This window comes from Vicugna pacos, chromosome 23 (genome assembly GCF_048564905.1).
Source record: "Vicugna pacos chromosome 23, VicPac4, whole genome shotgun sequence".
Lineage (NCBI taxonomy): Eukaryota > Metazoa > Chordata > Mammalia > Artiodactyla > Camelidae > Vicugna > Vicugna pacos.
The window spans coordinates 14,227,650-14,242,095 of record NC_133009.1 but is presented as its reverse complement, the minus strand read 5'-3'; the positions used below and the strand labels follow the sequence as shown (position 1 = coordinate 14,242,095).

Sequence of the window (14,446 nt, the reverse complement as noted above, 5' to 3'; positions counted from 1 at the left end):
GAGGGGACTCGCGAGGGGGAGAAGATACTTACGCGGTGCGGAGAGCAGTGGGACCGAGCCTTTTTTTGCAGGCGGAGAGAGGAAAACCCGCGCGCGCACACACACGGTGAGATCTTGCGGGTGATGAATATGGTAATTGGACCGCGAACGGTGGGTCGGTGCGGGAGCGAGCGAGCGGGCCGATGGGGAGAGGGAGAGGGGAGAGAGAGAGAGGAGGGTGTGCAAGGAGAGGAGAGAAGGGAAGGGACGAGAGGAGAGAAGAGAAGAGAAGAGACGAAAAGAGAAGAGAAAGGAAGAGAAGAGAAAGGAAGAGGGGAGGAGAATAGAAGAGAGAAGAGAGTAGAAGAGGGGGAGAGAAAAGAGGAGGAGAGAAGAGGAGCGAAGCGGAGAGGGAGCAGGCGGACCCGGCGAGAGCTCTTTTGCGCCGCTCCGCTTTCCCCGGCTGCAATGGTGTATTATTTCAGAGCGCTCCCTCAGCTGAGGGCTCCGCTCCACAACAAGATTTACTTTAAGACACAGCTGAAGGAAACAGGAAGACTGCACGTCACAGTCTGACTGACGTACCCGGCCCCAGCACCCAATCGCGAGGCGCCTTCGGATTCAAGGGGGGATAGTGAGGCAAGAGAACTTGGGAGGAAAAAAAATATATATAAAAGGGGTGGGGGTGAGGGGCTGGGAGGAGAGGAGGGGAGAGGGGCCCCGCGCTCCCCTCCCCCGCCTCCATCCCCGGCCCCCACCCTCACCGTCGCCCAGCCACTGCTGCGGGGCGACCGGATCGCCGCGCCGGGGCCGGAGCGAGCCATCCGCGGGCACCGTGCGGAGCGGGCGACCGCGCGAGCGGCGCTCGGCTCACAGTCGCTCTTCCAGGACGTAGGTCCCCTTTTTTTTCCCCCCTTCATTTCCCAGATACAGCTGATCGAGTTCGCCGAGCGGCCGAGCGAGTGAGCGCTACTCGGACAGGGGTGGAGGAAGGCACGGAAAAGTATACTGGAGAAAATGTGGGGGCTTTTAGGGGTGGGGTGGTATAGGAGGAGGGAGTGGAGATCTTCAAATCATTACACTTTTTAAATGATCATAGCTAGTATCAGGAATACATGTCACCCTTGCTTCCTTTTAAAGGGGAGGTGGACAATAAATACAGGTAGGTTTGGGATTAAAATAATAGGTGCCAGAGATTTCACACCGACTCCGCTGCATCTGGTATTAGAAGATCAGTACTGGCTGAATCCCAGTCAATCTCCCGTCAAATTTGTTAGGAAGAAGAATATTTGTCTTGGGTTACTTCTAACGACGATTTTTGGATTGTAGGTACAACAACCTTTACGGGAAAAATAATGTTACAAACATTACCACGCGACTACCGCTCAGTAACTCACTCATCCCAGAATGATCAAAGACAGGTTTCCTATAGGATTTACACAGTTTTGATGCCTGGGTAACAAACTTAAAAGTTTCCTAGGTAAGAAATTTCAAACGCTTAAAATTTCGGGCTTCTAAGTCAATCTATAGAAAATTCACTTGGCTTTCACATTTCTTGGACGAAAAATAACCAGCAAGATTTCTTTAATGTGGCTCTTAAAGAGCTTCTTGGGATTTGAAAGTTGCAAATGCTAAAGAGCAAGTTTCCAGCCACAGCTAGAACGTCTTTTTCACCCGGCACAGTAAACGGCTTTTAATAAAGCAACCGCGTTTATGACTTAAAGATCCTATAAAAGCTAGGACTTGCAAGGGCTGCGAAGCAGAAACATTCACACCTAGGCGATTAGACACTTTTTTTTTTTTGTAGGATGGGGACAAGTACTTTTGGTGTGTCCCTCGAATTTAATCAGATCAAAGGTTGAATCATGTTGCATCCTGACGACAGGGTGTTTATGAATTGTGTTACAAGTCCACTGGCTGACCACTATCAGCATCTTCTCTAACACATATGTACACACTTTTCCTAGGACATTTACAATTTCAGCCTCAAATTCATCAAACTGCGAAGAAGTCTAATCTTTGAATAAGACTAGTGATAACAGTATGTTCGAGTCCAAACCCCGTAGGAAACTTTTGGCACGGGATTCAGACATTGAAAAGAAGAAGAAGAAAAATCAGGCCGGCCCGGTTAGGTGTTTGGGGATAAGAAAAAAGACTTGCTTGACCATCCCCAGCCTTCATTTCTCCCCCTTTGCCGCCTCTAGACACCGCCCCCACCCCATTATGGAAACAATATAGACGCGCGCAAACACACTACTCACACTTCCAATGATCTGCTATTGTATCAAGTGTTCTAATCGAGATGTGACAAATTTAGGCTGGGGATAGAAATAATCTATCAACGTGCCCATTAGCTGCAGGATGGAGTAATGCTTCTATTGGTTGGGTCCTTTCGAGGTAAGCGGGGGTACTGAGCGGGGAAATTTGGGTTCTGTGAACGGATCGAAGCTACTTCCTTTCTTCTTTTTCGTCCTATTACTTTCTTTAAGTATCCCAGAAAGTATACGTTAGCGCCAGGCCACAAATAAACTGGCAGCAGTAAAGGATATATGCCCTCCACACCTTAAAACCATCTGCTCAGTTTGACATTTAAAAGGGAGGAGGGCAGGGAGAGGAGGGGGAGAAGGGGGAAGAAAGGAAGCTGAGAGAGAGAGAAAAGGTTCAGACTCTGGAAGGAAACGGCTTGAACTTTAGCCCACAAGTTTATGTCAATTGCACCTAGCGCTCGGGTGCACGTTTTGCACACACTACGCCCGGGAACTGACGGCTGGAGAAGTTCCCTGCGAGCCCCAGTAAGTCATGTATCGCTCCCGGGGGAAGGCAGGCCCGACTCGAAGTCGGAGTAACCCTCTTGGGAAACAAGGAAGCTCTCCAACCCCCAACCTCGGCGGCGGAGGCTCGCGGCTCGCCAGCTCTGCTGCAGCGGTTCGCAGCCCAAATCAGGGTGTAAGAGCGGCTCGTTGAAATAGGAGCGCGCGCGACGCTGGACGAGCGAGCTCGGTCTGCAGCCCATCACCGCGAGCTGCGTATACGGAGCACTGTCCGGTCCCCTAACGTCCCGGCGACGTACAGGCCAGGCTCCTGGCAACCTCTCTTCCCAGAGCTTCGGCGCTCTCCCGGGTCTCGGGCGGCCCTGGAGCAAGGCATGAGGCCCGAGCCCCCTATCTCCGGCTTCTCCCAGTTTGTTTTCTGATAGGGGAGAAGCGATCAGTCAGCCTGGAGACGAGAAGTCGCCTAGATATTGACTCCATCTCTGAAACCAGCAGCCAAGCCTGGGGTCAGTCCCTTTCTCCTCCCCATTGCCAACACAACCCCAATAACATAAAAACTTAACACAAGTTCTGACCGGTCTTCCACCAAACTCGATCCGTGCAGGCTGCATTTACTTATTTATCTGCAGGGTTATCTGTGCGTTCTTAGTCAAACTCTAGCAGTTATCACTTATGAATCTGGTAATGGGTTAAACACACTTCGCCTTGACATTTCCCCGGTGTATTTTTCCCTCTCTGGTTCTTTCTTCAAGCCAGTAGTTGGGGGTAGGAGAGAAGACTGCATACAAATAATTTAAAACCTTACAAACAACTGTCAGCAGGTCCTAAACAAACCAATTCTGGGAATTTCAACCAGATCCAGGTGAGAGACACACATGGATGTGAATTTCAGGAGAACAATGCTGGAGAAGTGCAGCCTGGACACACACACATCACCATCCACCATTCACTATCCCCCACCACCCTTAAGAGAGAAAGAGAAAGAAAGAAAAACCAACTATAGGGTGCAGGCCGGCCTGCTTCAGGCTGTCTAAAGGCAGGGTGACTGCCATAGTCTCTCTGTGTGTGTCTCTCAACCCCTGCACTCAGTGTGACGCCAAGCCCCAACCTGGGTTTGCTCTGAATGGGGGGGGGGGGGGAGTGAAATGCCACGAGATCAGTAGCAAGTAGCAGCTGCACGGTTTCTCTCCTGGGAACCCCACTGCTTAGAAGCCTCCGAGTGATGTTTGTTTAACCAACAGCTTTCAAAGTAAACAGAAGCGAATCACTCCAAAGAAGTTGAAATATAACCCTTAGAAGAATCTGGGGTCAGGGGTGCTGCCAGGAAAAGTAATGTTTAAAACAATAAAGCCCCCACCCCCAAATCAGGGTCCACCACAAAGCCTAAAGGAGCCTAGAATTGTCATAAAAATATAAATGCATTGAAAGGATTCATTACAAAAAAGTGGCCTCGAAGAAAATCACTCTTCTTCCACAAACACACCAGCGAGGAGAGGGGGTTGGCTGTCAGTGATTGAAGGGGCACACTACTACTTGATTTTATGGATGTGGGAGAAAACACTCAAAGGGAGGTACGTTCCCTGCCCTGGAGTAGAAAGGAGTAGGCTGGGAGCCCTGTGTCGCCAACCCTGGCTTTGCCTCAGGCACCGAACTTTCCAATATCAAGATATTAACAGATGGTGGTGAGCACATGGAGGGCTGTTACTTACATAATCCAGCCACTCCGCCCGGCCGCGCAGAGCCCGGCGAGGCGCCCGCCAGGCCGCGCGAGCGCCTTCGGAGGGGTGCTGTTGCCCCACCCCCCGCCCCCGCCCGAAATAACTTGCCTTTCTCCTACCCAACCAGGCTCTTTGAGGTTTAGGATTTGGAGAGGTCGTGATTTCAGAAAAAAATACACATCGATCTGCTTGAGCTTTACCTTCTTCAGTTCACAGTAGTGAAGAAGCCAAGGGCAGAGGGAAGTGGAGGGGACGCTTTCGGGAAGAACCGGGCGCTCTCCCTTCGAATCTTAGGGTGCCAGGGAGTGGGATTCGCGCCATTTACACCCCTCCCTCTTTGGCGCGGATCAGCTTCTCTTTCCCCGTCCCTGAAATACAAGGACAGGCTCGGGCTGCAGCAGAGGTGGGGGGGCGGGGTGGGGGGGGTGAGGGTGTGAGTGTGAAGGGACGCCTCTGCACGCGGGGGCGCAGTGGGCAAAGTTACGCAATGCCTCTGGGCACCGCTACACTTCCGAGCTTTGGGAGGATTTTTAGCACCGGTTCTCGAACGCGGGGAGCCCCTTTCGTGCGGCGTGGCGCCTGCTCCCTTCAGGCCCTTAGCACTTCCCGGAGGCCCATTCCCTCCCGGTGTGCCTGTGTACCTCCGCGTGCGTGCCGGGGGGGACGGGTTTGTTTGACGAGCTTCTTCCCCGATGGCGACTCGGGCCGCCGAAGCCCGCGAGGAACACGCCTGCGTGTGTTGGAAAAGTTTCGGGTCGGGAGGGAAGGCTGGGAGTCTCCTCTCCGGCCCCTCGGCGGGAGCGGGGCTTCCTCGCCAGCAGCTTCCTCCCGGTCTCCTCCTCCCTCCCAGCCCTTCCTTCCTCGCCTCGGCCCCGCGCTAGGTGTCGCGGCCTCTCGGGCCCGGAGACAACGTGCGCGAGAAGCGGCGGCCGCGGCGCCGCGCTGTGGGCGGAGGGCGCGCCCCTCCCGCCCGCGCGGCCCGTGGGGCGCGGGGTCGCCCCGCCCGGACCTCGCAGCCGGGCCTCTCCCCGGGGGGCCGCCGCAGGGGCTGGCGCCGGGCTCCGCGGGCCTGAGCTCGGCGCACGCCGGGCGCGGAGGGCAGCCACCTGCTCCCCGCGCGGCGCGGAGCCGGGAACGTCCGACGCCGCCGAGCCAGCGCTGCCACGCGGCTGCCCGCGCCGCCCGCCTGTTGCTGCGTGGCCGAGGCGGCAGCGCGCTCGCAGCGGACCGACGCGCTCAACCTGGGAGGTGGGGGCCATCGCCGGGGACCCAGGGAGGGGCGGGGACGCCTAGAGGGCTGGAGACTTCCCCTTCTGCCCACCGCCCTTGTTTTATCAGCCTAAGGATAGCTAGTTGTTACTCCCAGCTCCTCTTTCTTTGGTCTCTTAACTCAAGGGTATTAATTCGGAAGAGATACTCTATTTTCAGGGACTTTGATAGCAGGACTTAAGTCATCCCTACTGTCTATTTTACAACGCATTTTATTGAGGATGCCGAGCGATTCAGAAATAAATAGGTGTAGGCCAGGCTCACGGAGGGAAAAGAAAAGGAAGGTCCCAGTTTGGATTTATTTGAGGGGAGAGAGTGACTCTGGAAAGTTGCATTTTGTTTAAATTAGAGCAAGACCAAGTTGAAAGCCAGATTTCTATAATTTTTCTGGTAATATTTCTTTTATGAAGTATCTAAGTGTCTGTTTGTCATCATTTTGAGATCAAAAGGAAAATCCATATGCTGCATAGTTTTTCGAAATTGCTATTTAAATATGTTTTAAATGTTTTAGCCAACGTGGAGAAGGCAGCTAAGAGGCAAGACTGGTGACAGGGATAGCCGGATGGTTTGATGTGGAGCCGCTGGTCCCAAGACTAGTCATCAAAAATAATCAAGGGAGCTTTTCAAAAATTAAGATTTCTGGGCCCACTCCAGCTAGGCAGTCAGCGGGAGGACCCAGGAATCTGGGGGTCCAGTTGCTGACTCTGTGGCCATGGTGTGCCACTTTATCTGAGGCTCTGTTCTTTTTATCTGTTAAGTGGGGATAATTGTAGAGAGTTTTACAAAAGTAATACTGTTCAGCACATGATTGGTTGGAACCTATTTTGTCTACATATGTGTACTTGACACACTTGCACCGGCCAGTGCTCCCTCTGTACAGACCCCCATCCCCCCCAAAATGGTGAAGCTAACTGGATTGCCATATGTATGTGTATGTACATTTTAGCTTATGCATAGTTGCTACTTTGGACACTTTATATGCTCACCTCTCACTTTTTAGGCCATAGGAATGGAACTGGTGCATGTTTGGAAACTAGGCCCTGTACTCTTGGACTTAAAACTTCCATCAGGCCCACTGGCAGACAGGAGGCATTTACCAATCTGAAATCTGCTTTTTTCTTTCTTTCTTTCTTTTTTTTTTTGTCCTTTCACCTTCCCTGCTTTATAGATGGCAAACCTTTCCTACAGAAGCCGCCCATCTGACCAACAAAACCACAGGACAAAAAGTTCTATTCAAGGAGGGAACAATAAGAAGGCAAAAAAGGTCAACATTCCTAGGTAAAACAAAAGCAAATGTGTATCATCTATTCTATGTTTTTACATGTCTGAATGAACAACTCCCCCAAATCTATGTCGTATAAAGTACAACCCTTCATAAAATTATGTGCGACCCATTGTATAGGCACATATCCCAAAGAGCTCAAAGACAGCTGTGAAAAGGGCAAGAAAGATAGGCAGGAAAGGGCCATTACTGGCTGTGACTCTGCAGCAGTGTGAGGGGGAAGAAAGCCCGGAGGAATGGAATGGGTGGAACCAGCAGAGAACAGATCAAGAAGGCTGACTGTGGAGGGCTGATTAAGCATCCCAAGGATGGGGTTCTGGTATCCTCAGAAGGCTTGAGATAAGAAATGACTGAGTGTTCCTGGGGAGGGGTAAGAAAGAGATTTCCAGCTTGGGGCATCCGTGGGCCCAGCCCCTAGTGAACCCCAGGGTTGGGAGTGGGCACTCCCTACTCTCTTGAGTGAGGGAAAATCGGAGCATCAGCCCTGGACGCCTGTCCTCGCAGCGTTTGTGGATTTCTTTGGGCAGGTGTGGAAGATTGCTACTTTAAGGGCTACTGGGGGTGGGAGCGGTGGACAGTCTGGGACCGTAGGGGACAGTACAAAGGCCCTCAAGACAACCACGGAGAAACACGTATCTGGGACCAAGCTGTAGGGTGACAGGTATCAACTTCTGGTTTCTTACTCCCAAGCACCCTCGTGGTGGAAGGAGTATTTTGAGGGGCAGAGGCTGACAGGAAGAGTTTGAGGGGACAGGTCAGGTAAGGAGAGCGAGTAGATGGGGGTGGGAAAGGAGCGTGTAATGGGCGCTGGGTAGGGGTGAGGTGGGGGGAGTGGGTGTCGTGCGGTAGGTGAGTGGGGGGTGTGGGGGTAGATTGTTGGAGCGGGTCGAGGGAGTGGAGTTAAGAGGAGGCCAGGCTGGGAGTGCGAAGGCGGGAGCCGGTGACTGGGGGGTGTGGGGGTTGCAGGATGGCGGTGTGGCGGTGGGCGAGGAGGCTCCCACGGGGCGCGCGGGATGTGAAGTATGGTTTGAGGGACGGAGTGGCGGGGGAGCGGGAGAGAAGGCGAGGCTGGAGGCTCCATGTGGCCCTTGCTCCAGCCCCGGCGAAGGGCGCCGCGTCCGGGCATCCTCCCGCCTCGCCAGCCCGGCCACGGCTCTGGAAGGCGCCTGCCTGCACGCTCGCTGAGCCGGGTTGGCGGGAAGGCCTTGGACCTCCCCTCGCGGCCGCCGCTCGCCGGGGCAGGCAGCCCGCGTCCCCCGTGGGGGGCACTGTGAGGGGGGTCGCGTGCCCAATGGGCAGGTTCTCGTAGCGCCCCTCCCCCACCCCGCCCGCTGCCGACCGCGGGGTCCCCACAGCGCCCCGCACGGGAGGCCGGGCAGCCAGCTTCCTCCTGCCTCCCTGCCCCACCTCCTCTTCGTCCCCACCCTAGGCCCTGGGTGGCTCCCTCACTCCCCCACGTCCCCCGAGGCCGCGTCCTTTTCCCTCCGGGAGAAGGCGAGTTCACCCCTTTGTCTCTGTGCTAATCCCCCGGGGTGGTGCCTGGGGAGAGGGGTGCCTGGGGCAGGAGGGGGTGCAGAACCCAAAGTGGACGCAAAGAAGACGGAATAATTGAGTTCAACAGATAATTACTGTTTGCAAAACACTGCTGAGCAAGGCAGTTGGTGGCCCTGTTGAGAGGGGAGCGGACCAGACAATTTTGGTTCTTACTCAACAAGGATGGACAGTTTGATCTGTGTTCGATTTAGTCAGGTTTCTGGAGCCTCAGTTGGGAGCCTTTGTCTAAAGGAATCTGGGTGAGGGGCGAAAGTGCCAACACCTCCTTCTCTGGATATTCCAAAGTGGTCTTTCTGTAAGACTATGGGAGGGAGGGGAGTAGGCATAGTGATAAGCAATGATAGCTAATTCTAGCATCTACTGAGTATTTCCTCCTTCAGAACTGTGCCAGATGCTCTGTACTCGGCACGTCCATTTTCTTCATTCTAAAATGCTATAGATTATAACACAGACCATCCATTTAAAGATACCCTTTGGGAGAAAAGGAAAACACAGTGGCCTGAAATGCACCATCGATTGTAAGATAATATTGATTGCAGAAACACAATAAAATATGAGAAAAAGTGAATCTTCTAAGTGAAGGAATAAAGCACATTAAGTGTAGTTCTCCCAGTAGCCCTGCTAAGAATTATCCCCACTGTATTGTACAGATGAGTAAACTGAGACTGGGGAAGTTTTCACGAGGTGCTCAAGGCCACAAAGCCAGGAAGTAGCTGTCAGAATCAGAACCCAGGTTTGCCTGCCTTTAGAGCCAGAACAGCTCCTCCTAAGGGCACACAGCCTCTGCAGGGATTGGGTTTTGTCAGCTTCTTTCCTAGTCCTGGTTCTCCCTTGACCCTTTTACCATCAACATCCCCTCCAAGCTATGGAGATTTCCAGGAGGAGAAAGTAATTCATTGGGGGAGAAGGGGAGGTACAAAATAGTCAAATTACATTTTTCAGATTCAAATAAAGTCTTTAAAGGGTAAAAACCATGCATGCCAGGTTTTGCTGTGCAGGGCAGGAAGTCGAATTCAAGGATCCCTGTATTGTTGAAAATAGAATTGTAAAAAATAAAAGGGGTGGGGGGAGAAAGTGAACGAAACTAATCCTATTAAACGTGGTAGCATGTTTTTGTGGCACGCAGGGAGAGATTAAGCACAGGAAAGGGGATAAGTACTGCTTCAGTTTCACTAAACTAATGTGACAACTTGTCATTGGAAATCTTTGCAGCTTGTTAGTAGATGACTCGCTGATTCAGAAGTGTTTTCTCTCATTCCCTTTGTGTCTCCCATGAGTTTTGTTGCTTTTTTCAATTTTCTTTCTTTTCCTGTTTCTTTCTTGCTCATGCTGCTCTATTTTGCTTTTTAATCCTTCATGTCTCCTTCAAGTCAAAACATTTAGCTAGCTCTAATCACGATTTGGTTTTGAAGATGCCCCTTGACCTTGTCTTGCCCAGAGAAGCCCCAAAGGGGACTCCTCTCCATCCTCAACCCGAGGTCTGTCCTGTGGCTTGAAAAATCGAACTTCTGGGGAAAGCCTCTCATTTCAGATTTCATTTTTTGGCAGTCATTCTCCTTTCCCCTTTCTCCTTTTCTTTTCAAGTTTTTGCTTTATCTTTTTATTCTCTCCCTTTTGCTTTTCTTTTCCAGACCTCTTTTTTTCCCCTCACTTGTCCCTTTTTCCTCTTCTGTTTTCCTCTCTAATCTCTTCTCTCTTGCTTTTCTCCCATCTTTGCTTTCATCTTTTCCCTAGAATTTTTTCCCTCTTTAGTGTCCTCCAATAGCCCTCTTTTTCTTTCTTTCCTTCAGATAAGACAGTGAAATTCATAGAAAAAAGCTATGAATCCCTCATGGTGTTTTCCACATTGAATTAGTTCCCAGTGAAGGGGGCAGCGTCGTGGGGAGGGGGCCTAGGGCCGAGCACAGCCGTGCAGGAACAAAAGGCTGATGTAAATCAAGAGGAAGAAAGAACTTTAGTCTTGGGCACTGTCTTTCCAAAGCAGGTGTCCAGCTTGTTTGGAAGTGCGGCTCCCCATCCCTCTCTCCTCTGCCTTGGCATCACTCTGTCTCACTTTCCCCCTCCCTCCCCCGCTCCAACTTTCCCAACTGGCTTACCACCAGAGGCGAGATGTTGAGTCAATGGAAAAACAACATTCGCCAACATTAAAGGGAGACTGTTTAGAAAAGGAAGGCCCTGCTGAGGTGCAGAGGAAGCCTGTAGATTAACACGGGCCACCTCTTATCTGGGGCAGCTGGGCCCAAGCCGCCTGTGCTGATTCCCTGGCTTTGCCAAGAGGCCTTCGACTGATGCTGACCCACGAGCATCACCAGCATTTCTAGAGACAAAAAAGTCATTGCTTTTCTTCCAGGGACTTAATGGGAGAACCTGGCCCATAAGCAAAGTTTCACAAAAGGCAGCACTGTCCTGGGCCTCTGTCTCTAGAGATGCCTCACCATGAACTTGGCCCTGCTCATCTCCAGTCCTCTGAGGACTCCCAAGCACCGTCAGGACCTGCCATTCTGACCTGAGCATGAATTACAGGAAAGGACAAGCTAAAGTGACCCAAAGGAGAAGAAGAAAAAGGCATGTGGGTAGGTTCACCCTGGCTCTAAATTGCTTACCGTTAAGTCTTGAGCCAGCTTCTGATAGAAAGATAAGGTAAATCTCTAATCAGTCAATAATTAACCGAAGCTCCATTAATGGTCCAGTCAACCAAATCCTGCTGACACCTTCAGAACCCTGCTGGAGTGGGAGGGTTAGGTGGGACCTTTTGATAGAAGGTCTGTTTAGCCTGCCATCCAGTCTACTCGTGGATCACCGTAGAAGGGGTAAAGTTATTCCTGTATCTGCCAGTGAAATCTTTTATTAGGCTAACTCCTTTGGATAACTTCTGGAAATTTCACTTTTGGAAATTTCAGAGAGAGAGAGTGTGTGTGTGTGTGTGTGTGTGTGTGTTCAAAAGAGCTTGGGGACCTATTCAGTTCGTGGTCAGTTTGAATCAAACCCCAGATGTCTTCTTATGGTTATGACATTATTCTTCCTAGAGGACCATATTTTCTCTCTCCTGCCTTGCTCATCTTAGTCTGTAGTTTATTCTCCGTGTCTATAGATATTTCTATTCCTTGTGTCTCCTTGATAGCTACCCTCCAATCTGTGATAAAAGCAGAAACAGGTTTTAAGTGATAAGCAACCACGCATCCTTACCAAAGCATGCAGGTAATTTTTCAATTTTAAAGAAGTAGGATTTTAATAAAGATTTGATTTTAATACTTCTCATGGATCAAGTTCTTTTTAATTCCTACAGAAGCAAGTTTTTACGAAGATGGGTTAGGTCTTCCTTTTTTTTTTAATTTAAATGTTTTGGTTTTTTGTTATTGTCTTACTTTGTCGTTGTTCTGTACAGCATTTAGTATGTTACCCTGTGCTTGTAGTTAAACTATTAGGTGAGAAAAATTAGTATAAGTGTAGTTTGAATTCTTCATAAAGTCATGTTGTAGGTCACGGCTGTATGTCAATCAATGAACTTTGTTCCTCATTTTATCTGTTCAAGCCTCTTGAAAAATGTGCTCTTTTAGACATGGGGGAAATAGGGCATGAGAGCGTAGCTTGTTATGAATCCATCTCCATCACAGGAAAAAAAACCCCAACAAAAATGGCATGTTTGGCTACTGGGGTATTAGCAGTGTTATTCTTGCATATAGAAGATGGTTCACCCAGCTACGTTTCTGCTGGTTCCACAGCTCAGCCTCTGCAATCACCAACACATTATTCTCCTCTCCTTGTAGAACTCAGTATCCTGGGTGCTCAATTCATCTTTGGCTGCTTGGGGGAATTGCCAATGGGTGGAAATTCCACCAGTGATCTGTGGCTCCCTTTTCAACAAACATTAATTGAGTGACATTTGTTTTTTTCCCCCAAATCATCCATCTGTCCTTTCTTATGCAACTTCTGAGTTTCAAAAGGGTAGAAGACAAGCTTGCTTTCTGGCACACATTTAGCTTAAGAAGACAATCTATGAATTAGGCAATGTAATCTACTGTAGCCTTGTAAATAAATCTGAAAGATTCAACATCCTGAAGCAACATGTTAAATATAAAACCAATTAAATCCAGACTTCTTTTCCCTTTGCCTATTAAAACTTCCAGCTTTCATGAAGGCAGTCAATGAACACTAGATCCAATATTGTTATAAACATTTAGGGGTACAAGTGAGAAACAGTGAGAAGTTTAAAAAAAATTAGTCATTATTCAATTTGTAAGGAAACAAATCTAGGATCCAGTGTTCTTAGTTTTTGTGCTAATTTTTGATTGTTTTAAAACATCAAAAAGCATCTTACAAATGACAGTGCTGTTAAGTAAAGCAAAAGACATACATCAAGTTATCTGCAAGTCCTGTTGCTTGGATATTAAAATGAGATTTTTTAAAATGGAACTGGCATCTGTTTTCAACAGGTTGAAAGTCATTCGTAAATTACACTAATAATTTTTGAGTATCATACTAATGATGATAGGGAATATAGACCTTGACATTGGCTTGTTTAGTTACCTTCACTATGAAGGAAAAAAAAAGGTTGTTTACCCCTCGAGAATTTCGTAAGGAAAAGAAAAATCAATCTCCATCAATGAGCAATATTTTTCTCTCCAAGGAATATTGACTTGAACATTGACTTCACAATGAGTGAGTTGTTTCCCTCAGACCCCTTATTATGAATTGTTAGGTGACACGTCTTTTATGAAACAATAAACATGTTGTTTCTGGAAGGGTAATCTCATCAGGGAGATTCCAGCCTCTGAATTCTGGTTGGTTTGGAGTATTTCAGCTTTTGTACATCTGGGTTAAATATTTCTGTGGGACATAAATCGTCCCAAGCTAAAAAAGCATCGTCTCTCATCTTCCTGCCTTTTTAAATGTGGTAGAGCTTTGTCAGTGCTTGTGAGGGGGAATCAGGTGGTAGTGAGTAATTCCCTTTCCTGCCTGCTCCACAGCTGGATGTCCTGCCAGTTTGAGCGTGGACCCAAGGCTTGTGTGTGGTCATATGAGTGTCTTCCTGACTCCCTTTTCTCCCTCCATGTAACGGTATACTATCTCTAATTTGAAAATGAACCAGATTTTTCAATTTACCACAGAAACCAGTATTGTGGCAGGTGGGGAGGGGGAAAAGGTGAGAAGTGTAGAATTCTTGTTAATGTGAGTGATCGTGCTTCCATTTATCTGTTAGAATTTGTGTAGACTGTGTTTTCTTAATGAGTTTCTTAAGAGGGCTTATTTATCTGTCCATTTATTCTTCAGTAAATATTAATTTACACTCCCGTTATTTGGAGCCAGACACTGTGTTCAACTTTGGTGGACACAAGATAAATGAGACCCCCCCCCCCCGCTGCATGCCCCTGCTGAGGCATCCCCAGTGCGGCTGGGGAGACACTGGGTAGGACAGTTATGAACATATGTTGACACGAAGTACTTGAGGAGCCCTGAGGCTTCTCTTCATGGCAGTTTGGAGTGTCAAGGAGGCCTTCAGGGAGGAGGTGAGCATAAACAAGTAAAGAATCTGACCAGGGCCTTAGGAGAGGAATGGAAGTGAATTCACGTCGCTGGTGCACGGGTGAGAGAAATCTTAAGGGAGTGGCTGCACCTCTCTGAGCCTTAGTTTCATTGTCTGCAAACTGGAGATAATAATAATATCCACCTTTTGAGATTATTGTGAGGATTAAATGAGAATGTATGAAAAGACCTCAACACTGTGTCTGGCACAAAGTAGACACGCAATAAATGATTGCTAGAAAGGTATGAAGAATGACATTTTAGCACACTCTTTAACATTAATCTGACAGATACTTAATTGGGTACATACTACGTTTCACATCTTAGTGCTTGGTCCTGGGCAGGAGACC

At 49.1% G+C, this 14,446-nt stretch overlaps 1 protein-coding gene across 4 annotated transcripts in view; it reads right to left on the bottom strand.

Annotated features, from left to right (window-relative positions):
- Nucleotides 1-522, bottom strand: part of PROX1 (prospero homeobox 1) — a 47,154-nt gene extending 46,632 nt beyond the window's left edge. The window contains exon 1 of one of the 4 annotated variants that reach the window (XM_072948530.1): nucleotides 33-522. The gene's annotated coding sequence lies outside the window, so the exon portion shown is untranslated. The remainder of the gene's footprint in view (nucleotides 1-32) is intronic. The other 3 variants (XM_072948529.1, XM_015234760.3, XM_031690027.2) reach the window with 3 other exon arrangements.
- Between the last annotated feature and the right edge of the window lie 13,924 nt (nucleotides 523-14,446).